The sequence below is a fragment of the Rattus norvegicus genome, chromosome 3, assembly GCF_036323735.1.
Source record: "Rattus norvegicus strain BN/NHsdMcwi chromosome 3, GRCr8, whole genome shotgun sequence".
Taxonomy (NCBI): Eukaryota; Metazoa; Chordata; class Mammalia; order Rodentia; family Muridae; genus Rattus; species Rattus norvegicus.
Window position 1 is genome coordinate 82,613,470 of NC_086021.1, and position 26,738 is coordinate 82,640,207.

A 26,738-nucleotide genomic window follows, 5' to 3' on the forward strand; every position below is an offset into this window, starting at 1 on the left:
ACTAATCCAAACACTGAGATAGACACAGCCTGGCTCAAGAACATGATCCAACTGCAGCTGCGGACCACAAATGTAGCAAACTATCTAAGCTACTGGGGATGGAGTTCCGGCCTGAAGCACACTGGGCAATCACTGTACACTGACCCATAGGCTAGCCTCATTTCTTTCTTCTTTTTAGTTTTAAGATAAGATCTAAGCTGGCCTGAACTTACTCTGTTCCTCAGGCACAACTTGAAGTTAGATTCTGCCTAAGTCCCCGGAGTAAGTGAGATTATAACACACACCATCTACCCCAACATAAGCTCACTACAGAGTAACTACAGAGACAGGCTGAAAATAAGAGAATAAAAAAGTATAAATTAAAAAAAAATAAACCGGGGCTGGGGATTTAGCTCAGTGGTAGAGCGCTTGCCTAGGAAGCACAAGGCCCTGGGTTCGGTCCCCAGCTCCGAAAAAAAGAACCAAAAAAAAATAAAAAAATTAAAAAAAAAATAAACCAAAAGAATACAGGATGGCCTCTTAATAATACACAAAGCTGACTTGGGAGCAACGATAATACCAGACAGAGAAGCACATTTCTTAGAGAGTGCTAATTTGTGAAGCTACAGCACATCTCCATGTGTGTCCGGCCAACAGCAAAGCTGGGAAACATGGGGAACAGAACTGAAAAGGTAGCCCACCGATACCTGCACACTCAGCCCGCAGCTTCCTCCACTTCTTCTCCCACCCCCTTCCTCTACCTCTCTCCTCACCCACCTCTCCCCTTCCACCTCCCCCAACTCTGTCACCCTGCCCTAGCAGCCTAAAAGTTCATAAAACAGAAAATCAACACAAAAGAACCCAAGAGCTCTAGATCAAGCCACAATCCCTAATCAACATTTATGGAACAATGTATCAAATAGTGGAAAGTACCTATCTTTCAAAATGTCCACTGACCACATCTCAAGATGACCCCAGGCAAGCCCCAGTAAACTCGAAACAACTAAGATCTGACTGAATGTCTTCCCTGATTACAATGAAACCAAGCTAGAATTCAGAAACGATAACAATGATGAAAGGGAAATAAATGTTCACAATTTCAAAACCAGGGAGCAGTTTCTAAATAACTCCCAGGAAGATGGTGACCAAAGAAAAGGGGCAAAGATGAAATTCCCGGGATAACCTTGAAGACAGAAGTTAGCCTTCATCCAACTCTGAGCTTATGTATGATGTAAGAAATTCCTTGATAACATATCTTCTTACTGGTTAAGTAGGAATTGTTTATAACTGAATGGGATAAAACACGTTTTCTTCTTTGTTTTACGTTTACTTCTGGTATTGGGGTACAGTTGGGTGGCAAAACATGTATTTTCATACACAAGGCCCTGAGTTCAATCCTCAGTGGTGCCATCTCAGTTCTTCTATTATTCAAATCACTGAATCACGTGGCATAGCGATGACCACATATGGGTGGGTGTGTCACCAATGCTTCCCTCCAGCAGCCTGTGCTCCATGCTCAAAAGTCACCAAAGCAACTGAAGTGTTTGCACTTGCACAAATCTGCACAACAGATAAGCTATACATTCAGTGCCATGTTCCCTCAAAAGTCTAACCCTCAACATAACCTCTGAGGCAGCAGGCCTCTTGTAACGACTGGTCATGAGGACAGGACCAGCACCCTCCAGAGAGATGTCCACATCCTAGGTCCTGACCTACACTCCAGTCACAGCCAGGCAGAAAACAATGAGAGAGGACTTCAAGTTCAAGGCCTACTTGGGCTGCAAAGTGAGCTCAAGGCCAGCCTATGCAACTTACTGAGTCTATCTCATGTTTTTAAATGCAAAGAGGGCCAGGGACACAGTTCAGATAGAGGGCACCTGGCCTCACATGTCTAAGACCTGAATTCAATGCCCAGAGCCGCAGGAGAGATGCCAAAAAGGACCGCCCTGCCCTCCTCCAGGCAAGGCCACAACAAGAAGATGCCATCTGTGAACCGCACCAGACATCAAACTTGACACTGCTTTATTTCAGACTCTCCTGCCTTTAGAAGTACCAGAACCACATTGGTATTGCTTACAACACCCCCAGAATGCAGGCTGAACAAACAAACTGGATATGAACAGCAGCAGCCTGGACAAACAAAAGCAGATGTACGCCATAAAAGTTTCTCTCCTACCACATTCTTGTTTCTGAGGTATCTGATCTCAAGGAAGTATTAGGAGAAAAAAAACAAATATCAGCTTGGATGACTCACACTAGGCTCTGAGTAACTGCTGGGCTTGAATAGTTCCAAGGTACAAAACAGCCTCACTCAAAGGACACTGTAATAGAAACTGTGTATGCAGAACAGAATCCAAGTTTGCTCATCTGCGTAAGACAGCTGCCCCAGGGCCTAGCACATCCGCCCAGCTTCTAGCCTAGTAGTTCTGAGTATTTAGGATGTAAGTGGGATACAAATCCTAAATTACAAAGCACTAGTGTCTTCCTTCTTGCTGTAAACCCAGATCCTGCTAGGGCTTTGCCACCTTTCCCACAGGGGAGATTTTTAGCAGGGAGCTCTTGGTTGGATAAAGACAAGTCCCACCCACATTTGTAAAATCTGCACCTGTCTTCTCAGCCACCACAAAGCTAACTCCTGTCCCCTAAGTGCTCCAGGGCATCTGTGTAGATGGTATCTCCAGTCCCAGGGAGCCTGTCCACTCTGATTAAATAGGACTGACTGAACTGTATTTTAAGGCAACTAAAAGAAATTCTGGCTTTGGGGTTTAGCTGGGTCTGGTGAAGGAAGCAGAGGTCTGATTCCATCTGGCTGAGCCCCTAAGGCTTTTAAAGCAGACTCAGTGTTTACTTCCTGTCCTGGTTTAACGTCCCTTTCCTTTCCTCAGCATGGTGGCCACATTAGTATCGACCCTTCCACCAGCTCTAAGTGCCAATGATGTGTTCCTCGGTGCTGGAGTGTCCATCTTGTGAGGGTTAAGTAGGAGGCACGAGTTATGTGCTAGGTTTACCTCACAGACTCTCCACACAGGAGGCAAATTTCAGAAACAGCAAAGGACGAATCCGTTAACCCCAGCCAGCTGAGACCTAAGCACCTTCCCATCACTCCAACAAACAGCACAGCGCCCACTTGTCAAGTAGAAAGGTTACTCTGGCTAGTGTTGGAGGTTGTCCTCTACTAGATCCCCACTGCCTGTAAGCATGGGTAAGCCTGGAAGGTGAGGCAGCAACAATGGCAGACAGAGCAGATCCGTGCCCCACCCCCACCCCGTACCAGGCAGACAAAGACTCCTTCGGGACTTGCCTAATGACCCAAGAAACCCACCACTCCCCACCACTGGGCTGCAGTGCATAAGGGTCCCACCTCCCTTCAACACCACCATGCTGGGGCTCTGCTCTGACACATGGGCCTTTGATGGACATGTTACAGCCAAGCTCTTGCCCAGCGTGCCCAGGGCTGAAGAGAACAAAAGCAAAGACACACAAAGTGCAACAAGCTGGGAAAACACTCTGCCTTGTTTTGAGCAGTGAGAAGACGGGGAGGAAGGCAATGGAACACGGCTGGGCAGAAGGCAGTTACTGAGGTGCTACTGAATGGTAGAAGGTCTCAGGCACAAGTGCTGACCCGCAATGGTCGCACCAGCTGGAGAGCACAATGGAGGAGGAGAACGTCTACGAGTCACTGCTACTGCTAATCATGGTTATATATACAAAGAGCTTTCATTTCATGCCTAATTATTATGCAAAATAAATCTGCATGTTATAAATTATGTCAGACTGATGTGTTTTGAGCTTTACTTTATATAACCACAAATTGTGCTTCCAGCCCTCTCCTGGCAGCTTCCTTCTTGGTCTATTATAAAGTGGCAAAGCAGTAGGGCCACTCCCTTAAATCTCTAAGCATCCCCAATCGCTGTGCTTGCCAGCTCAGGAGTCAGCGATATGGAATTGGAATGCTCAGCTGGGATGCCCTACAGCTACAGTATTTTAGTCTTTACCAAGTTATTCCTCACCTCAACGAGTTTCCTGTCACTCCCCAATTAATGAAGGACAAATGAGTTCTGAGCAAGCAACATGTAAGCCAAAGCTTTGCTTGTTTGTCTGAGATGGGATCTCACTGTATAGCCCCAGTTAGCCTTAACATAGCCCGAATTCACTATTCCTCCCCAGCTCCCCTTGACCTCAGTGGCAATTCTCCTGTCTCAGGCTCCCAAGTGCTAGGATTATAGGCATAACCAAATCCTAAACTCTTAACACCTCAGTTTAAAAAGATACTCAAATTAATGCATAACAAAAGAAATTGCCAAAGGATAGACAAAGAGCAAATAATCTGGTTACACGATTAATGCTGTAACACCATTCTTCTCAGATATCCCATGGAGGGAAAGTCAGCAGTATTTCCAAAGAGAAAACCAGCAGGCACCAGTAGTCTCACGCCGGCTAATCTTGGTTGTCTACTTGACTAAAACAGAAGCAACTAAAACAGAAGCCGGCTGGAACTGAGTTTTCTCAACCAGGTTACGAGAAGCAAGGAGATCCTACCTCACTCTAGGCAGCACATTCTGGTGCTGCCCACATAAAGGACAGCAAGAAGGAACCTGCTTTTTGCCTACTTTCTCTCACTCTTGATGGTAAGTTCATCTCTCTTCACTCTATCGCTGTGGTTCTCCTTCCACATACTAAACCAACTTTTGGGGGATTTAACATAGACTGAAGACCAGCAGCTCTCCAGGAACCCTTCAGGCTTTTGAGTATTTGAGTGTTAGAATGCTCAGACATCCAGTGCCATGTACTGAGTAACAGCTATGAGGCAGCCATTGGTGGGCTGCCCAGACTGCATCTGTAAAGCAATCTGAAATCCCCTTTGAATACTGTATTCATTCTGTCAGCTCTGCTCCTTTAAAGGACTCTAACTGATAGAGAACTAAAATAGTTTCTGGAAATACCCCAGCACGTACCTTCCCTCTCCATTATCTGTGACATAACAAACAAAGCAAGCAAGCAGACAACAAAAGGAACTGATTACGGAATGATTCTGACACCCAAAGACAGTACAAATTTTAATCATAGTAAGCACATATCCAGCATCAGAATCAGGGCAGATGCTCCCCTAAGCTTCTCACACGTTTTCTCATTTAATTCTACCACAACTCCTGTGAGGTGGGCACCAGAGGAAAAGGTCAGGAAAAGGTAGTCCAAGATCCCAATGCTGGTGCAGAGCTCGGGTTCGAACCTAGGCAACCCGGCTCCCACATCTGTCCTCTCGACAATCATCACTTAGAAATCACCCCGGTGTCTATTGCATGACAAGGCTCACATAAAGTTAGTAGAATGTTTACAGGAATATCAGGATTTGTCAAAGAAACACCCTTAGCGGCTGTGATGAGGAAAGTGTCAGACACACACATTCAGGGGCATTCTCACCCCAGAGCTATTAGGGTCACCCACAACTACAAGGCCAAGCCAGAAGAAAAATATTAACGCAATGTAGTATTCTGGAAGGGATCATGGGCCAGAAAGGGGGCAGTAGTAGAAAAGCAGATGAGGGCTAAACAAAGTACGAATCAGTCACCAGTAACATGCCACTGTTGGTTTGGTGTTGACTAATCTACCATTGTAAGATAAGGTGAGGGGAAACCGAAACTCGGTGAGGTGAATAAGAGGGACACCTTGTACAATACAGTGGCTGGGGACACAGCCCAGTGTCAAAGCACCTACCCACATGAGGCAAGGCAAACACTTGTCTTGCATGAGGTGTTAAGTTTGATCCCAGCAGCAAATATACATACATACGTATGTACATACATACATACCTTTTCTCTCACACTCTCTCACACACATAAACATACACACCATCTTTAAAAGGCAATTATAAAGAAGTGGCATACACTTGTCTCAGCTATGTGGTAGTCTAAGGCAGGAAAATCACGTGAAGACAGGGTAGCCTACAAGCAGCATGGCAGCATGCTAAGGTGTGTCTCAAAAATAAATGAATAATCCAAGTGCAGTAGCTCATACCAATAATCTTAGTCCTTGGGAGGTGGAGGCGGGGGATCAGGAGTTTAATGGCATCTTCAGTTCTACAGAGTTCCAGACAAGCCTGGGCTACAAGAGACCTTGTCTCCAAAGAATGTAGCAAGAGAGGCAGGATAGGAGGAGAGGGGAAGAGGAAAAATGGAGGGTGGGGATAGAAGAGAGGAAAGGAAAGAAGAGAGAATGGCGGGGGAGGAGAACAAAGTTCTTCATGTACCAGCATGAGAAAAAAAATAAGCCAAGGTTCAGACAGTGTGCGCATGTCCTGGAAGACAGTGTGGGGACAGGGTCTGAGGTGTCGCCAATGTGAAAAGGATAAGAAAGCACACACGTATATAACTGATACTTCTGGAAGGGCACACAGTCCTACTGAAACTGGCTGCTTCACACAGGACAGTGTCCAAAGAACAAGAAAAAAAAAAATAAGTCTTCAGGTGTCTTCTTGCCTCTTATAAACGGAAGCCTGTGCACATATTACCTATATAAAGCACAATTAACGAAAAGGACTTGGACTAAGATAAACTGTAAAAGTAATGTTGGGAGTGGGAGAGACAAGAAATCAAGCCTCAGAGATTAAAGGAAGCCCTGTCCCCTCTGCTGTCTGTTGAGACCCTTCCCTCCAACACCACTTCCCCTTAAATGTCCTTGGAGCCTAGCTGCTTGCCAATCGGCACAGTGTTAGCTGCTTCTTCACAGTGGCCTCTCTCCCTGAAAACTCTAAGCTCCAAAGCCACCCACCCATTGCGTTTTTTAGCATGCCAGGGACATACCTACACCACGGACAGCAAGCACCCACGCTCATGCTCTCTGGACTCCCACCCATGACAACAAACCCTGCTTAAAGCTCCTTCCACCACGCTGACCTGTGCAGCAAGGCCTTTTCACCACATCTGGCCCCTGATATCTCTGAGTCTGTCTGCCTTCAAATCCTCATGCCTTCGTGCCATGGAGTTCGTGTGTGTGTGCGTGTGTTTATACCACGTGCTATTCTGGAATGGATTAAGGACATACAAATGTATAGACTATTTAAAATGTACAGCAGAGAAGCAAGGCTGGGGCTGAGACAACAGCTAGAAGTTGTTCAGCCGGATGCGGTCTCCTGAGTCACCCAGGGATGAGTTTCAAATCCAGCTTTGGCTTTTGGAGCCATTGTAAGAGTTTGGAAACCCAGTCTCAGGAAGACTTCGTGAAGGAGACTTCTATGAAGCGAAGCGACCTCTACAGAATAGCCGAGATAAGGGTGCCATTGTTCCTGTCCATGTTCCTCAGGAGACTGCTGACACTTTACCAAAGCCCAGCTCAGCACCCTGATCCTAAGGACAGACACAAACTCTGACAAGCCGCCGTCAGTGCACCTGGCACTCCCATCCCTGCCTCCCACTTAAAGGATAAGCTCCATGAAGACAAATCCTACCTCTTCTGCCCAGGCTCCCAACGTGTTTGGCATTCTCCAAAAAGAAAAAAGACTGACTCAGTGTCAGTGAAAATCTACATGGGACAACTGAGCTCACCCTGACAAGAGTCCCCTCTATCCCAAACATTGCACATTCCGCCCTCTTTCAGTAGAAGCGGAAGCCCCCACAGAGCTTCCCAATCCCTTGGTGGGATTATCAGGCATCAGTTTCACTTGTGATCTTCCAATACCATTTTTATGCATATCCCTCACTCAAAGCATGCCAAGATATGCAAATCAATGAAGCTGAAAGGGAGCAAACACTCCAGCAATCCCTATTACAGGGAAAACAATATCACCATCTTTCGAGAATGTAATCGATAGCTCCTTACAAACCAACCAACAAGGCAGACCCCTTTCTAAGTGACTCCGCCAGGCCAGAGAAGACAGAATTCTAATGCAGATCCTCTCTACCTCTTTCCAAGAACCTGCAGTTTCCGAAAATCCTGAACTTGAGAGACTTGTCCTACCTGGGCCTTAACATATGTATGCACCCCCACAGTCAGAGAACACTGGGCTTCCCTTTAGGGACTCTACCCCATGCTCTCTACCTGAGTGAACTGGAAATAGAATGAGTACTAAGTAATAAATTATGTAGGTAAAACAGTCATGGGCAAAACAAGGTATTGAGGGGGAAAAAAAAGGCCACTGCTAAGCACCGACATTAGGACACATTAACAATTCTCTATCTGTATTTTATTCATGGAACTCATTAATAAATAAGTAGTCTCCTTCCACCCTGGACAGGCTGTTGTACATCAGTATTTCAGTTTGCAGGACGCTACACTTAACTCCGGGTACTGAGGGTCAGCTCTCCCCCACCACAAGGGGCAGGTGTCTGGAAGGAAGGCCTGGCCAGGAACTGTCAGGTGGGGAAGAGACCGCTCTTTTGCTCCTAAGGATCTGAGCAGGTATCTAATGGTTAGCAAGTGTGACATAGTCTACATCTCTGACTTAAGCCTACAGTTCAGTTCATTTTATTGAGCCAAGTAACCCGGCTGGTCACTATTTCAAAAAGAGAAAAAGAGAAAAAAGATGAAAGTATTCAAATACCACGCAGAGGCCAGCCACTACAATAACCGCCTCCCTCACGACTAGCCTACGCTAGTCATCCCCTTACTCAGAGAAGCTCACTAGTCTGCAGTCAAATAGACAACAGTAACACAAGGCTAACTAACCCAGGTCTCTGCACTCCTTCCCTCTGATTCCTGCCTCAAAGACTCAAGTGTTCCAAAAGACCTGCCTGCCAAAATTAAACAGATAGCCTTGAGTTTTTACAAATCCTTCCAACTCGGTGGGAGCCAGCCAAGAGCCATCAGTCTGGCCCCTTAGGTTTGTTCTTCTAAGCTAGAGCATAATCGCCACAGCCACAGTAACATTGTATCTGAAAACACGTGACTGTTTATTACCAGGGAGCTTTTTTTTTTCTTTACTTCATATATTTTTGGGGCGGGGGAGGTGTACTTGTGGAGGTCATAGACAACTTGTGGGCATTCATAGACAACTTGTGGGCATTGGTTCTCGCTCCACACCAGGTGGGTCACAGGGATCCAACTCAGGACATCGGGTTTGCCATCAAGCACCTTCTCCCACTGAAAACTCTTACCAGGCCCAGTTATTTTTTTCATGAGACAGGGTCTCACGTATGCCAAGCTGGCTTCAAACTCCCTCTACAGCCAAGGACAGGATTTCTGATCTTTAACTTTTTCCAAGTGCTGGTATTTACAGGGATGAGCTCCCATTCCTGGTTTATGTAGGTCAGGGGCTTGACAAGGGGTGTCACATATATTAGGCATGCATTCTACCAAGTACACTATTCCTTCAGTCTTTTTCATTTTTATTAGATGCAACTATTTGGCCTTCTCCTGTTATGACCCCAGATTTCATTTAACATTTCCAGACCCTGTGAGTAGGACTCAGCGACCTGTATGACCAGACAGTGGAATAGGAGTAAGAAGATTAAGAAGCCCACCTGTGATTCACAGCCAGTAAACAGACATGTGGTGCTTGCACTAGCATTCTCTGTGAGAAAAGCCACTATGACCCTACGCATACTGACTTAGTTAATCATCTACCTTTGTCAACTCATAAAGTGTAACAGAAAACAAGTGCAGGAATCTGATAGTACAAAAAGAATGGGGAAATCAGAAAGGTCATCTCAGGGTGCTCCGTTCCCCACAGGTGTCGGGTGATAGCTGGTGCAAACCAACGAGACAGGCATCTCTGTCTGCCCCGGAGCTCAGAAACAGGGAAGGTGTCCCACTAATCTCTGAAGGCTGTTTAATCTGGACACCAAAACCCGGCAAGGACAAACTGAAAAGGGACCATAAACATTGTATTTCTCCTGTGTGACTACAGATGCAGAAGTCATAATATATTCAAGTGAAAAGCATAAGGATCTTTCAGTACACTGTGATCCCATCGGGAAGAAAGCTTCCTGTGAATGCACCATTCTGTATGTGTGTGGTGGGTCACCGGAATGTGTGTACACCCACGCTCAAGTGCAAAGATACAGGTATAGAAATGGAACGATACTGTTTACAGGGGGACTATAGGGGTGAGGGGAAGTAAAGAGACAAGAAGTGAGAGAAGACACTCCCAGTATTCTTTCAGTTTTTATAGCTAGCATGTTCCATATCTGATAAATAAAAATACATACTAAAAGCAGAGTCTATTTATTTCCTGCATCGGTTCTACCTAGGACAGCCAACCCTATTTTTTTTTAATTCACTCACACACTCCTTCACTCAATCAACAGACGCCCAGGGTCTAACCACTACAAGTGTCTACTGGGTCGCAGTAGAAACAAGTAGGCTGGTCACAGGTTCTTAAGTAGACCGCTCACTTGTGTAAGACATGATCCTGAAACAGCTGGATCAATTTCGAATTTTTATCTATGCCAGATTTTCTAAACCTCATCTTTAAAAAAATTTACCTTTTTTCTAATTAATAAATGTTATTTGTATTCATTCATTTGACAAATGTCAGTCCCCACCTGTGTGTCATTACCACACTGGGCAATGGATTTGTCATGAAGAATAAATACTATATGGGCAACACCTAGCTTCTATAAAGATGGAAATCCTCCACACGTTAGACTTTTAAGGGGCGCAGAAAAGCTTCAGAGTGAAACTGCACCCTCCAAACTAAAATTCAATTCCAGTTTAACCCAGAAAATTATGATTATTTTTGTACAAAGCATTCAATTATTTTAACCCTACAGGGAATAAATAATGGGAAAATAGAAGCCACCGAATTTACAGGCTAACTGTCTGAAAGAATGAACAAGGGATCAGGTAAGAACTAGCTACTGTTTCCTCATCTAAAATAAGGCAGCCATGACCTAATGATCCATTAGGATGCGAGAGAACAATTCATCTTTAAAGGAACAACATCTGGTAACAAAGCAGCACGCTCGTACACTTGCTTCCTTGTATGTGGTCTAAGTTTTTCCCCCAATTTTGCCATTCGTTAACCAAGCAAAATGGAACATCTGCATGCTTCATCGAGCAGAAGAATGCAGAAAGGAAAGTCAAAGGACAGACTGTCTCTAAGTGTAAAGTTTAAAAACGAGCAAATCATAGGCTCTTTCTGCACCCACCAGTAAACCTCACTAAGTCTTCCTTCTAGAACAATTTAGAGATTAAATATGAAAATTCCTAGGCAGGCAGAAACTGTAAACGTTCTCCAAAACAAACATGCAGACACTGATAGAACACGAGAAGGTGAAGTGTGAATACAACCACATCACTGACAGCCGTTAGGATGGGCAGGGTTCATCAAGTAAAATAAACATTAGCAGTGAAAATAGGGAAAATGGGAACCCTCGGGTCAGGGGCGGGAGGTATGGATCGGCTGGAAAAATGCCTGCAGGTGTAAGATTCTGAACATCATCACCAACGCCACATCGAAAATAAATTAATTGAAGAAAAATGAGCCTTCACACATTAGTGGTGGGAATACCAATGTACAGCAGCTATGGAAAAACAGTCTAATGGTCCCTCAAAACACTGCTCACCATGTGACCAGGAATCCCACACAGAGGTATAGTCCCAAGAGAAATGAAAAAATATATATATAATATCTGAAAATGAGTATGCACCATAGCATTACACAAAACAGTCAATGTAAAATAACCCAAACGTACATCAGCTGAGTTAGTATTTTGCTATATCCATACAATGCAATATTATTCTGTTATAAAAATGGTATACTGTAGTATAGATGAATGCAGATGACAAGCTAAGGCATCAGACCATACAGTGCATGCTTCCACCTAGGGCGTGTCCCAAAAAGACAAATCCAGAGACAAGGAGCAGTTATTGCTTGCCCAGAATTGGCTGTGATATTTACATAATTGCATGAGTATACAAAATGACAAAATCATCCACTATAAGAGAGAGTTCTACAGCATGAGATAGATCTCAAACAAGCCTACTACAGAAATCTGTTTCCCCTTTTATTCGAAACGCCCTGCCCTTCTATTCTATAGGCCTCCGCTACAGTCATACAACACTGACCAAAACCAACGCAGGGGAGAAAGAATGTACTTCACTTTGCAATGTCTAACCCATCAGCAGGGTAACCAGGGCAGGAACTCAAGGCAGGAACGGAAGCAGAAGCCACTTGCTTCCGTGGCTTGCTCTGTTTGCTTTCTTATTTATGTGAGCCAAGACCACCAGCCCAGAATCAGTACCAGCCCACAGTGGCCCGGACCCTCCCACCTGTATCAAGAAAATGCCCCCACAGACAGACAGTAGGACAATCTGATAGGAGCGATTCCTTCATTGAGATTCCTTCTTCCCAGGTACGTTCAGGTAGCAAAACTAACCAGCACACTAATAGACGGCCTACTTTCCCCAAGAGATCACTCATGTTTGCTTTCAAAGGCTAAAAAAACAAGTTTTGGGAAGTAAGAGACTACACATGAATGGTGTTTTAAATAAAGTGAACTTATTCCAAAGAAACTGTACAAATCTGCTATAATCTTGATCCTTAGGATAAAAATACGGCTGGAGAGGTGGCTCAGTGGTTAAGAGCACTGACTGCTCTTCCGGAGGTCCTGAGTTCAAATCCCAGCAACCACATGGGATCCAATGCCCTCTTCTAGTGTGTCTGAAGACCGCTACAGTGTACTTATAATAAATAAATAAATCTTAAAAAAAAAATCAAACCTATTAAACTGTGTTTGTCCTAAGGGAGTCCTTATAGAATGCATATGTGTATATCTATACCTACATCAAAATGGGTTGGCTTTTTTTTTTTTTTTCAGATACATCATTAGTAAGAGTGCCTGTCTGAAAGACCTTTAGGCGCCTGACAACCAACTGAACCCAGGTAGACCTACTTTGTGTCCTTCTGTGTACCACACTCTGCTTCATAGAATTTCTGGGTCCATCGCTGGCATCCTGATCTCTCCCATGGACCAAGGCTTGTTCACAGTGGTTAAAATGCTGGCAAACTTTACATGCATGGAGTAGGGGTAATATTTAAGGTTAAATTGATCTGGAATGTCTGGATACATATTCAGCAAAATGATTTCCTGGAATTCTGGATATAAAACACAATCAATAGAGATGTGCAAATGCTTAGTGATCCCTTTGGGGGTTTGTTGTTGTCGTTGTTTGCTACAGGGCAAAGGCAGCCACCAAGTTCTGTCCACAAAAAAAAAAAAAAAAAAAAAAGTGTTATGTATAAAGGCTTCCTGGTTCTAGAACAAAGAAAGTATTTTATTGCCTAAAGCAAAGGGAAGATATTTTCCTCCAATTTAGTATTGTTACACTAAAATAGCATACCAAAGAAACCAGCTAGGTGTGACAACTCCCAAGGTTTGTAAACAAAGATAAACTGTTCTTTACCGTGATTTCTTCCTTGATGAGAGTAAATCCATCCCCTTACAAATATAAAATAAAACTGATTCAACCAAAGAAAACCAAAGGGAATTTCCAACACGGGGGTACCCTGAGTGACAATTTTAATATAAGAGCGTGTCAAACTGCAGGCAGCCATGGTGGGTTATGCTGGATACAGACAAAACCTGAAGACAGCAAGGACCTGTCAAACCGCAGCTGTCTAGTTATTCCCACAGCAGATTTCCCAACTTCTCTGGGTGAAGGCCATGTGTGAGAAGGTGTCAAAGCATGGAGAGTCAAGGAGCTGTCAGTGTCTGTATGCCCCAGCTACAGACAGGGTGAATCCCACCATCCCCTCCAGAGCCGGGCAGGCTGCAACTCTCCTTTCTAAGGGGCAATGAATAACGCAGGTCCCTGCACCCTGGCCAAGTATCAACGGCCTCCCTTTAAGGCCGTCTATGACTGGAGGGCTGTGACCCGCCCGCAGGCCCCGGAGAACCCGAGCCCTACGGGCAGCCCCGGAGCTCGGGCCCAGAAGCCCGCGTCCCGCACCGGCAGCTACCGGCACACACAAAGGAGCGGGCCGGGATGCGGGGGCGCGGGGGCTTGCCCGGGATGCTCGCACGCGGAGAAGGAGGGGACCCCATGAATCCAGGCTGACACTCAAACCTGTTGCTGGATTCCGGGCCCAGGGACCCCGCCAGGGCGCGGGCGCGACGGGTGCGGGCCGAGGCCGAGGCGGCGGGAGCGGGGAGGGCCCGCGGGGCTCGCACCTCGGGCGCTTTGTCTGCGGCGGGCGCGGACCAGCCGGCGGCGTAGCGGGGAGGGGGAACCGCGGCCGCCCTCCCACCCGCGCCACGCGCGTCCCTGTCCCGCGCGGCCTGCGTCCCCCGCCCCGCGCGGCCGCACTCACCTGGCTGGCGCGGGCCGGGCTGGCGGGCGTTGGGGACGACGCGGGGACGCCGGCGCGGCGGGCGGAGAGCTGGGCGAGGCGGGAGGAAGGCGGGCCGGGGGCGGAGCGGCCCGGGCGGCGGGCCCGCGGCAAATCGCTGCCCGGCCCTCCGTGCGTCAGGCTGGGGGGCGGCGGTGCGGGTGGCCCGGCCACCTCCAGGCACCCGCGGCCCGGCCCGGTCCGCGCGACCTCGCGTGCGCCCGTGGCGGCAGCGCGGAGACCCCGCCCGGCGCGGAAGGGGGCGGGGCTCCTGAGATTGACGTCTCCTGGTCCCCACCCGGCCGAGCCGGACCGCGTGGGTGGTGGAAGCTGCCCGGGCCGGGGGTCAGGAAGTGTGGCTGGAGTGGTCCTAACACCTTATTTGTTTCCTCTGGCTTCACCCACCTCCCACTTCCAGGGTCTCCGAGGTCTCCCCTGGTGTAGAGACCCCTGTGTGCTGGGACCCCTGTGGTCCCCTGTACCCAGGGTTGGAAGAGGGAGGGGAAAAGGCTGGGTGGGATTCCAGACTTTTGTTTGACTCTGGGGATCTTTCCATTGGATGATCCAAAATTCACAAACGGGGCTTTCTGATGATGACTGCTTCAGTGTCCTCTTTATTATTTTATTGCTCAAGTCACTTTTAGGTCATTTCCTGAATTCAGTTCAAAAGAGTCATCCACACAAAACCACAATGGCCACGTGGCCAAAAAGCTGGGTCTTCCATAGAATGCACAAGGCCATTCCAGTATCACCCAGTTTAGTTGACAATCTCTCTCCATTCCAAATAAACACCCAATTTTCTCCGTTTAAGCTCCCTGACTGAAAACGGGAGAGCAATTGCTTCCTCTTAATTCTAGGTGACCAATCTGTGTCTGTTGTTAATACTTGCTGAAGAAGTCCTACTCTTAGCCACTCTGAGTGCCATGACTTTCTAGATTCGCTTCTGCTTGAGTTCCATGTAACTGTCAACAAACCCTCCAAAAACAAAATCCAGCATGTCTCCTCTGTGTCTAAAATCCTCCTAGGTTAAGCCTGGCAGTAGACTAGAATCTGATTCCCCAACCTCTTCACCTGCTGTTCTGTCTTGTGCCATATCCACACACCACACAGATCCCATGGGCTCTGAGGCAATGCTTCCGTAGCTCCTCCCACTTGAAATCCATCCCTTACTTAACAAGGTGACCCACCATCCCCAAAGACAGCATGTGGCTTCTTCCTCCTACTGGCTCACAGGCCATCCTCATCCCACACTCTTTCCTCTCTACTTTTCATAGAACCCTTGAGTACCTGTGATTATCCTTACTACTTTCTTTCTTTGACAGTCTTTTCTTCCTGGACCATGTGATCCTTACAAGGGCAAAGATTTGACCTAGCTCATTCTTGGTTCCCCAGAGTACAGTACAGTACTCAACACAAGGAAGTGCTCTTTAGCTGTTTGTTGAGATTGTCATTATCTATCCAACAAAAAGTATTCGTCAAAGAGGAAGATCTACAACAAAACTGATACCCTAATGTGATTTTTCCCCTCCCTCTACTACGTGGGATTCTCTGCTTAATCATTTTAAAGCCTGTTTTCTCCACTCACATTCTTCCCCTATCCTAATAACACAAGTGCATGCCTAAGAATCCTCTCCAGTAACTTACAACCATCTGACTTTTATGTGTACTCTTTACCTACCCACGGGTCTCTCGGAGTTTCGCTCAGTCAAGTGGTAAGGGTCAAGAGGAATGAACAAAACAAGTGAAAAATATCGGAGTATGAATTCACAGAACAAGCTTGTTGCATCTCTCAGTAGCTGACAGAAGGAAGTCAGCTCCATCTTTTAAGTTGAGTAGCCTCACAGCCAGAGTTCTTATGGTTCTGTGTTAGCGTCTGTAAAATTGTGTGTGTGTGTGTGTGTGTGTGTGTGTGTGTGTGTATTTGTGTCTGTGTGTGTGAGTGAGTGGGGCGGGGGAGGCTATGTGGAGCTGAACTATGTGTGTCTCTATGAACTTAGTTGGTAGACATTGGTAGAAATATCACCTGGTTTAAATTATAAGTAGAATGAGAGGCTACTAGATCTATAATTTCCTAGCTCTATGACCTTGGACAAGCACCAATTCTACCAGTATGACAACCCTAAAAGGAAGTGATAATAACAATGTTTGTACTACAAGTCATCCTGACAAAATAGCAAACAAAGTAAATTAAATTGTCCACAAATCTGAATCTAGAGCCGCAATTTGTTTCTGAGCACAGAACACCCAGGCTTGTCTGTATGTAGCTGTGGGAACATTTGATGACAGCAATCACAGTATGTTCCCTCTTGTGCATGCCCTTGGTTCACACCCCACCCACCTTCTCCATATAGTTGGTGCCTCTTAAATCCTGCCCAAAAACAGAATCTCCAATTCCCACTGAGAATGTTTTTGTGCATCTCAAAAACAGGCTTGGTATCGCATGAACATTTTTTTTGCCTCTTATGCTACCCATATGTATCTAGGTATCATCGCCTAAAAACAAACACAATTATACAAAATTATCCCCAAATCCTTTTTCAGTTTTTACCACAGAGACACAGCAGTAAAAACATATCTTCTCCAAACTGCAGTTTGCAACTCTGAGGAGATCTTTACATTTGTGCCTCTTAAATATCATTTTAGATGTTCTGCACTAAGAGACCCTGCAGCTCCATTGCAGAGTACAAGGTTAGAGACAAAGAATCCAAAAGATGCTTTAAGTGAAATGTTTCTAAATTCCATGTTTTCCCCTACAGTTTTCCATGGGCTTCTTAAAGCCATGTTTTCTCAAAATATCTGAGAAGCACCTACAGGAATGTTCAACATCCTTAGTCATCAGGGAAATGCAAATCAAAACAACCCTGAGATTCCACCTCACACCAGTCAGAATGGCTAAGATAAAAAAACTCAGGTGACAGCAGATGCTGGCGAGGATGTGGAGAAAGAGGGACACTCCTCCATTGTTGGTGGGATTGCAAGCTAATACAACCACTCTGGAAATCAGTCTGGAGGTTCCTCAGAAAATTGGACATAGCACTACCTGAGGACTCAGGTATACCACTCCTGGGCATATACCCAAAAAATGCTCCAACATATAACAAAGACCCATGCTTCACTATGTTCAAAGCAGCCTTATTTATAATAGCCAGAAGCTGGAAAGAACCCAGATGTCCTTTATCAGAGGAATGGATACAGAAAATGTGGTACATCTACACAATGGAGTACTACTCAGCTATTAAAATCAATGACTTCATGAAATTCTTAGACAAATGGATGGAACTAGAAAATATCATCCTGAGTGAGGTAACCTAGTCACAAAAGAACACACATGGTATGTACTCACTGACAAATGGATATTAGATCAAAAGCTCGGATTACCCAAGATATAATTTGCAGACCACATGAAGCTCAAGAAGAAGGAAGACCAAAGTGTGGATGCTTCAGTCCTTCTTAGAAGGGGAAACAAAATAATCAAGAGAGGTAAAGGGAGAGAGGAACTTGGGAGGGAGAGAGGAGGGAGAGGAAAAGGGGGGGCAAGATCAAGTGTGGGAGGAGACAGGGGAGATGTACAAAGGGTCAGAAAATTGAACATAGTTGTATAGCAGTGGAGGATGGGGAACTGGGGATAGCTACCAGGAAGTCCCAGATGCCAGGAAAACAAGAGTCTCCCAGGACCCAACAGAGATGACATTAGCTGAAATAACCAACAAAGGGGAGAGAGCACCTGTAGAGACCATATCCAGTGGTTTGGCACGGTCCCTGGTTGAGGGATGGAGCCACCCACCCTTCTCAAAAAAAATTAACCCAGAATTTCTCCTGTCTAAAGAAAATACAAGGACAAAGGGTGGAGCAGAGACTGAAGGAAAGGCCATCCAGAGGCTGCTCCACCTGGGGATCCATCCCATCTGCAGACACCAAACCCAGACACTTGCGGATGCCAAGAAGTGTTTGCTGACAGGAGTCTGATATAGCTGTCTCCTGAGAAGCTCTCCCAGAGCCTGACAAATACAGAGTCAGATGTCTGCAGCCAACCATTGGACTGAGCACAGGAACTCCAATGGAGGAGTTAGGGAAAGGACTGAAAGAGCTGAAGGGGTTAACAACCCCATAGGAAAAACAACAATACCAACCAACCAGACTCCCCAGAGCTCCCAAGGATTAAACCACCCACTAAAGACTACACATGGAGGAATCCATGACTCCAACTGCATATGTAGCAGAGGATGGCCTTATCTGGCATCAATGTGAGGAGAGGCCCTTGCTTCTCTGAAGGCATGATGATGCCCCGGTGTAGGGGAATGCTAGGGCAGTGAGGCAGGAATGGGTGGGTGGGGGTGGGTGGGTGGGGGAATACCCTCATAGAAGCAGGGGAGGGAAGATAGGACAGGGGGTTTGCAGAGGGAAAACCAGGAAGAGGGATAACATATGAAATGTAATTCAAGAAAATAACCAGCAAAAAATATAATAAATGAATAAATATAATTTTAAATGGTAGGAATCCATTTAAAAGAAAACATTCATCTTGTTTTCTTTTTCTGACAAACCAATATCAGAAAGCACTTTTTAAGAGTATGTTCCACACCTGGTATGTTTGGCCCTCTGATGAATTTGCCAAATAAGACAAACCAGTATTGCTAATGCCTTTTACTGGCAATACTGGCAGTTGGAGCATTAGACCATTTGTAGAACATCCCTTATATCCCCAGCACTAAACCTGGCTTCCAGAAGTTATAGTTTCCACAGTCCTTGCTGAAGGGGGTGTCCCCAGAAAGTATTCTTGGGCTGTGTGTGTGGTCCCTAACTGTCATTGATTTCTATTGGGTGTGGTGGGCAGGCAGGTAACACTTTTTCAAAAACTGATCTGCGGGGGATAGGGGTGGGGAGCTTAGTCCAAAAATGTTGATTCAATCAATCGACCGTAAATTAAGGTCAACCACATGTAACTGAGGAAAGAGCATCAGTTCTGCAGGCATTCAGTCACATATACAGATATTTATTAGGTACTCCGTTTGTCTTAAATGCAAAGGTCAGTATAGGCAGGATACAGGCACAACGAAAACTTTGCTGTTTGGATTATCTATTCCCAGGGGGCAGGGCACAGACTTATAATAGTACAGTAAATCAGAAAAGCACATGACACATGAGAAGACCATGCACACTGGATAAAACAAAGAAGCAAATGGACAGCACGGGGAGTAGGGCGTGTTTGTTATCAACTGTGCTGGGGAAGAGATCTAGCTTCCATCTAGGAGGAGGAGACACGGGGTCTGCCGTAAAGATAAGCCAAGCATAGAGATGTAGTGGAAACCAAGCAGGTCAGTCAGCTGGGGAGTCCACATGGGGCAAGAGCCATGGGAGTGGCTGTCAGGAGACTTGGGACTAACTGTTCAAAACATGGTCCTGAGCCTTTCTCACACCAACCAAACAAGGACCAAACAAGCTATGATAGAGAGCTAAACTGTGGTCCTGGACTGGAAGCCTTCATCTGACAGCTCGCCTTTAGGGAGCAAAAAAACAAACAAAAGAAGACCAGAAAGTTAGGAACTTTTTAATGTTTCAAAATTTGAAAATTGTCAACATAGCATGGGGCATATGACTCATCGTGAGAGTGCCTGGCAGGCTTCCATCCCCTGAAGTCCTGGGTTTGTTCCACCAGTCATGAAAAAAAAATTGAAGGAAAAAGAAAAGAAAATTAACAAACTAGATGGCATTAATAGTGTACATTTGATATATCATTAAATTTTTAAGACAAAATGTTTAATGGTTTTACAGAAATGATGAAGTATCTAATTTTATCATGTTTAGATTTGACATTTTAATTTCAAAATCCTTCTCTTTTAATGAGCCAAGTATAAAAATCGGGTCATCTTTTAAAATATTCTTCTAGGATTCTGAAGCTCTTAGGTGTTTACTTTTAGGTTGGAGGAAGCTGTTGGCTTGTTTTAGCCTCTTGCAGGTTCAGCCAGAGACTGAATGCTTTACTCCACAGAAGTTTCTCAAGGCCAGCCCAGCTCCTCTCTACGTGTGTCAGCTGGCACTTTTCCCTCAGTCCACAAAAATACTCTCTCTCTCTCTCTCTCTCTCTCTCTCTCTCTCTCTCTCTCTCTCTCTCTCTAAGCCAAATGAAACAATAAAAAGTAATATCTGTTGTTAATCATCAAAGCCTTTTTCTGGTCATGAGGTCATGGGATTTTCTTGAAGCTGAAACCACCTCTTCCTCTATTCCAGTGCCTTCTTATTCCAGGAAAACAGAGAAGTTAGGCAACAAACCCAACTCCAGAGTTAGTAAACAAAGTATCACAGACTGGAATCCAGATGTCCTGTCTACTCGCTGACATGAACAGAAGGTGTATAGATGTCAATTACCATCTATACATCTGCAAATAAATAACTTAGGCATAACACAAAGTATCACCCTTAAACAACAACAGTGCTATAAAGATATTGGGAGCTAAAATAAAATTTCAGACAGGGGGAAAAAAATCGGTGATTTCAATGAACAACATCCTTCCTGTTTCCTATTATAAGCTATAGCTATACATTAGCAAAGGATGCCAAATGATGGTTGAATGGTCCAGCCAATTGCTACAAAAACTTCTGACAATATACAATACATTAGTTGAACAGTAGGCTAAAGGAAACTAATGAGGGCAAGAGTTATACATCTCTCATCTCCAATACAGTCCCATAAGCGTTAAGTGTCAGTTAGGTGTATGTTGAAATGGCTGTCTCTGAGGTCAAACTCCATGAGTGACAAGGGAATTTTCACTAGATTCAAGTAGAAGGATGAGGAAATTCTACAGTAATCCTGGGGCAACTCCGACCCCTAAGAGGAAAACTTCGTTTCGGGCGATCTCAGAGAGTCAAGAAAAGTCAAAATGTCTCTCATCCTCTCTGCTGTCAAGTCTGCTTCTCTCAGATGCCTCTGTAGTCTGTCCTCCAGCCAAGCAGCCTGCAGTAGCTGACAATGGCTGAGCTCCAAGGACCATTAGCTGCTCATCCTCTGGCTGCTCAAGTTGCTGATATTTTGATTTTGTGACTGGCCAAACGCTGGGGCTGGTAGAACAATAATGGCTTGGGGGAGTGGAAAAAGCATCTCCCACTATACAAGGAGATTTATCCATATGAAGCTAGGAATGTTGCCATAGACAGAGAAAGGGTACCACACAAGTCCTCGGCCATGGCCAGATATGTGCTTCTCTGGGCAGATTTATTAGGAGATTTTAGTGAAATATTTTATTTTATATATTTAGTTAACTACTAGACTTACAATATAAATATAAATGTACTTCTCTGAGCAGATATTATTAGGAGATGATTTTAGTGAAATAAATATATTCTATATATTTAGTCAACTACTAGACTTACAATATAAATTGTTTCCCTGTCTCATGATTTCATATTAAGATCGTATGCTTAAGTACTCATGTTCTGATTTGCCAGAGCACTCTTAAATCCCTGCCCTAGAAAAGTCCTTCTGTCTGCTCATGACAGTTTGTACAAAAATACCATTTTTCTTACTTCATCAGAATGCTTCTACTCATTACTCGAAATATGTCTAAAATTTTAAATCCAAACATGTTTTATTCACCACTGAGGATATACAGGACTTGATCATCGAGTTCAATATGCATAGTGAAATAAAATTTGTCTCTTGAAAAGATTTTAAGTTACAGGGCTGCGTTCTTCGATTCCAGTAGACGCTACTTCAAGTAGGGCCAGGTCTCAGATATCGTTAAGGGAGAAAAGAGTGTTGAGGACGAGCTTAGTCCAAATCACCCAGTTGGTTCACCCTTGTTATCCTAATGCGTTGCGGTCAGCAGCCTACAGAGAAAGGTCAAGAATATCATTGCAGAGATCAAGTCTTGTGTCTGCTCTGTACTGGGAAAGTCTGAGGCTGGAGCCTGAAGTGGTCCCTCCTTAATTTAAACCTCTAGTGGTCAGCAATGACTTTCGTGTTTATCTACTCTTTTTTTTTTTTTAAATTCTGTTGGGGTTGTTTTTGAGCAAAACAAGGACAAACCACATTTGGAAATAATCTCCACCCATCACAGGCTTCTTCCCACAAGTCAGTGTTTCCAGCTGCCCTGGAGAGGTGCGCAAAACTGCAGCCAGCATCTGAATGGCAGCCCACGGGAAGTTCCATGGCTCGGAGTAAAGTCTCCGGAAGCACAGTCAAGACAGAAAGCAAAGAATTGATTTGGTTGGTTGGATAAAGTGGGAAATGGAAAGAATTGCCTTTTGTATTAATCTAACTTTCCCTCTCCCTCTGAATACAACATTATTATGTAACAAAGGGCCTTTAAGCAATCGCTTTCTTTTTTAAGTTGGCCATTCGACAAATACAGACTGTGTCACCCTGGGTTAGAGCCACTTCTTAGGGCGTGGGGTTACTTGATTCCGCCTCTGTGCATCAGTGTAATCAAAACACGAATTAGCTTCATGCCTTGTGGATGTTATGTTCAATTTGGGGAAAGAAAGAAGGGTGCTTTTCTTTGGGAACATATAATAGGAGCTACTGATTACATACTGCTTAACCATTTTCTTCTAAACCTTAATTTTTTTATATGAAAAACTTTTCGGAACACCAACAATATATCCTAGCATCATTCCTAACGGTGAAGAAAAATATTTTTTAACACGGGGTCTTATTGTACCAGCATAGCCTCACCTTGAACTTGTTATACTTCTTCTGCCTCAGCCTCCCTAGAGCCGGACTTTGGTACCCAGTTTTAAAATCGTATTTTCTTCATCTAGACTTCTCTATGTAAACTACAGCAGCAAATTTAGGACAAGGGCTGTTGCTGCTACTTAGCTTAGCAACCAGATGAATAATGTTTGGTGCCTCCTCTGAAGATACTGTCCTCTACCTCCTGCCAAGAAAATCTACAGACACTCCAAGATTCTGTGTTCAGGTCGAACTGATTACATTTAGGAAAATGCATGATTCTAATGTTATGTGAATAACTTTTAAACATTTTTCTTGGGGGCAAAAGGGGAGCCGTAAAGAAACCTAAGGAAAATAAAATCAAAGATGTCTTTGTTCGTGTGACCAAAAATAGAGTACTCTGGTGCTCTGGAAACCTGGGAACAAAAAGGAGGATGTCATGACTTTGCTCTCTGTCACACACACACACACACACACACACACACACACACACACACACACGGAGTGTAACAGGATACATACTAGAGTTGTAACTAAACTCCACACAAAATCTTCCCAGGACCCAGACATGAGTCATTGCCAGGTGTCTGGGGAAAGGTTTGCAGAGGCTTTGAACTTCAACTGAATAGAAAAGAGTCAGAGCCACACGGGCTGAGAACAGTGAATAGAGAGGTGGGAAGCAAGTGAAGAATGCGATACCTCGAGGCAAAGTTTGAGCATCCTCGCTGTGGCTGAATGGAGAACACTTCTGAGTATGGTCAAAATGTGAAGGGCTTTTGGTCCAGGGTTAAAAACAACCCTCAGAACCCAGGCATGTCATCCAAGTGACTGAAATCAAAGGAGATTCAGGAACTAAGCCTACATGCTGTGATTGACAGGTTGATGACGTGTGGAAGGGCATACAATCTCTAAAGCGGATTGCACAAATTATGTCCCAAACAATCAGAGAGAATGTCTCTTTCCTTACTATACCCTTTCTAGTAATGAATACTCATGGTCATCTTTTTTTCATTTTTTCAATATATATTTATGCGATGCTCATTGTTGGTGAATTGTATTCAGAATTTAGAATATCACAGAAACTGAAATAAAAATTCTATACCTTGAGACCTTGCAATGTGAGGAGGGGGAGGCAGAGGTAGGAAGTATATTTTCAAAACCCAATTGGTCAATTATAAGGTAACTACTGTGGAATCAAAGCAGAGGAGGCCCAGAAAGAGAATGGGAGGCATTGAACAAAGACTGGGGACAGGGAGGGCTGTGCAATGACAGCAGTCATCTGTGGGAAGAACACTTCCAGCAGAGAATACCAACATAACCACAACCCGAAGCTCACCTGAGCAGGGCAGCAGGTAGACGAAACGGGAGGAGGGAAAAGAGACAGACAGGGGTCTCTCAGGCAATTGTAGACTCTTCACCTCTCAGTAAGTCAAGAACTTGGACTAACTGGGGGATTGAGGCACACATCTTTAGAGCCAGCACTTGGGAGGCAGAGGCAGGTGGACTTTAAGGCTAGCCTCGTCTACAGAGCAAGTTCCAGGACAGCCAGGACTACACCGAGAAACCCTGTGTTGAAAAAAGCCAAACCAAACCAACAGAACAATCAAACAAAAGCTACTTTAACTGGTTGGAGGCAGAGGGGCTTTTCCTTTTACAGACTTTTCTGTGCAGCCGGAATAAATGTCATTAGCGTAGAGACCCAGGAACAGGGAAAAGACGGAAAGCGAGAACTACTCAACACTAATTTGAACATGCCTTTGGCCGATGATGCAGTAGCAACAAAGGTGGAGGGAAGTGATCAGATACTTGTTGTATGGCAAAGAGAAAGCATCCGGATTTCCTAACACACTATGTATGGGGTGCGAAGAAAAAAAGAGAGAGAGAAAGAAAGAAAACATAAGAAAAGGGTGATGTTTGAACCTAAGCGTTTAGAATGGCAACATCCAACTTTCGATGGGGAAGGTGTAAGGGTACTCAGTGTAGGGGAGAGGCTATATATATATATATATATATATATATATATATATATATATATATGTATGTATGTATACAGTTATACATATGAGTCAAAGATAATGAGTCAAAGGTTGGGACTAGGAAGAGTCTCTGAATTTTGTTGGAGTAGCAGGGATTAAACGCTGTTAGCAACACATGCTGAGAATGGTCTGAGCACACAGCTCTGGGAAATGGTGATGGAGAAGATGAGGGGACTGAGAAGCAGTAGCCAATGAGTTTGGGGAATTCTCCTAGAAGATCACAAAAGGAAGCATCTCTCAAAAGAAGTGGTGACCAGAGCCGTGAACCACTTCAACACAGTAAGAGTAGTTAGTTAGGGCTTTCAAGAGAAACAGGAAGGTTGAATGTAAAGAGTGGCTTGTGTCGTTATGACAACGGAGAAGACCAACACGTGCAGATGGGCCAGCAGACAGTTCTAGACAGCCGGGCAGAGTCCATAGTGAGGTAAAATCTTCTCAATTCTTTCTTGCTTAAAGAAGATACACTTACGAGCCAGCCAAGTTTTCAGTTGATTGGCTGAAGCCCACCCAGTCTGCTTTACTCAAAGTCTACTCTTGTAGAAACATCTAGGAAAAAAATAGTTGGCAACCACAAGCCAGACGAGTTTAAGGCACAAAAATAACCACCACTGGTGGGCACGGTCGAACATGTATTTAATTCCAGTACTCATAAGGCAGAGGTAGGTGGATCTCTGTGAGGTGGAGGCCAGCCTGGTCTACAGAGGAAGTTCCAGGTAAGTCAGCCAGGGCTATGTAGAGAGACCTTGGTCCATCAAATACATACATACATACATACACACACACACACACACACACACACACACACACACACACACACAGAGAGAGAGAGAGAGAGAGAGAGAGAGACAAAGATAGAAAGAGAGACAGAAAGAGACAGAAAAAGAGAGACATAGAATTAACCGTGATGACAAATACTTTGAGACCAAGATAGATCATTATTGGCTATCTTAGGAAGCATAACTCTGATAAAATGATAGGAGAAAAAAGTAGGATTAGAAGGGAATACAAGGAAACAGGAAAAAAGCCTCTCTTGATACCAAACAAGAACTTCACTCGGGCTTCTAGGATTGTAAGAGTTGTAGGAAAAACTCAAGAAGGGTCATAATCATAATCTATCAAGACAGGCCGGCCTGATGCCGGCTGCCTGCTGGGGATTGATGGAAAGCAACCACTCCACAAAGCTGGGGCGGTGAAATGAGTCCCAGCAGTCCCAGAGAGCATCACTCCACACAGAGGGAAGGGTTTGTAAAAACACATCCTCAATCCAGCTCTGCAGAATTTCTACAGACCAAAATCAACTAAACATGAGTCGTGACCAGCAAGCAATACATGAGGGCCTCAAAACGAACATCGTGTTTAGTCCAACAGGAATTTCAAATATTGGCGTTACCGAGCAAAGAGTATGAATTAACACTTAGACAAAACACTGAAGGAAATAAAAGATGAAAACATAAAAATAAGCAATAAATAAGGTGTCCCTCTGAGATGGGGCACATTTGAAAACAAGCATGACTAAGCTCTAGAGACTAAAAATTAGAAGCATGCAAATAAAAACTATAACTGGCTAATATATATATTGCACACACACATTTGGGACTACTAAACATGAATATTAACAAATTGGAGGGTAGAACAGAAAAATTATACAAGACACAACACAAAATAAGCAGATAGGACAAACAATATGGACGTGGTCACAGAAGATAATTGGGAGTGAGACAGGGAAAGGACATTTGCTCCACGTGCCTAATGTCTGCCATGGAAGCAAAGGATAAACTCCCTGGGGCTC

The 26,738-nt window shown here is 44.6% G+C and overlaps 1 protein-coding gene across 6 annotated transcripts in view; it reads right to left on the bottom strand.

The window, feature by feature from the left end:
• Positions 1-14,491, bottom strand: part of Sestd1 (SEC14 and spectrin domain containing 1) — a 97,165-nt gene extending 82,674 nt beyond the window's left edge. For 2 of the 6 annotated variants that reach the window (XM_008761893.4, XM_008761892.4), the window contains exon 1: positions 14,228-14,491. The gene's annotated coding sequence lies outside the window, so the exon portion shown is untranslated. Of the gene's footprint in view, positions 1-12,809; positions 13,879-13,983; positions 14,191-14,227 lie in introns of those variants that run through there. The other 4 variants (XM_006234404.5, XM_006234402.5, XM_063283279.1 and 1 more) reach the window with 3 other exon arrangements.
• Between the last annotated feature and the right edge of the window lie 12,247 nt (positions 14,492-26,738).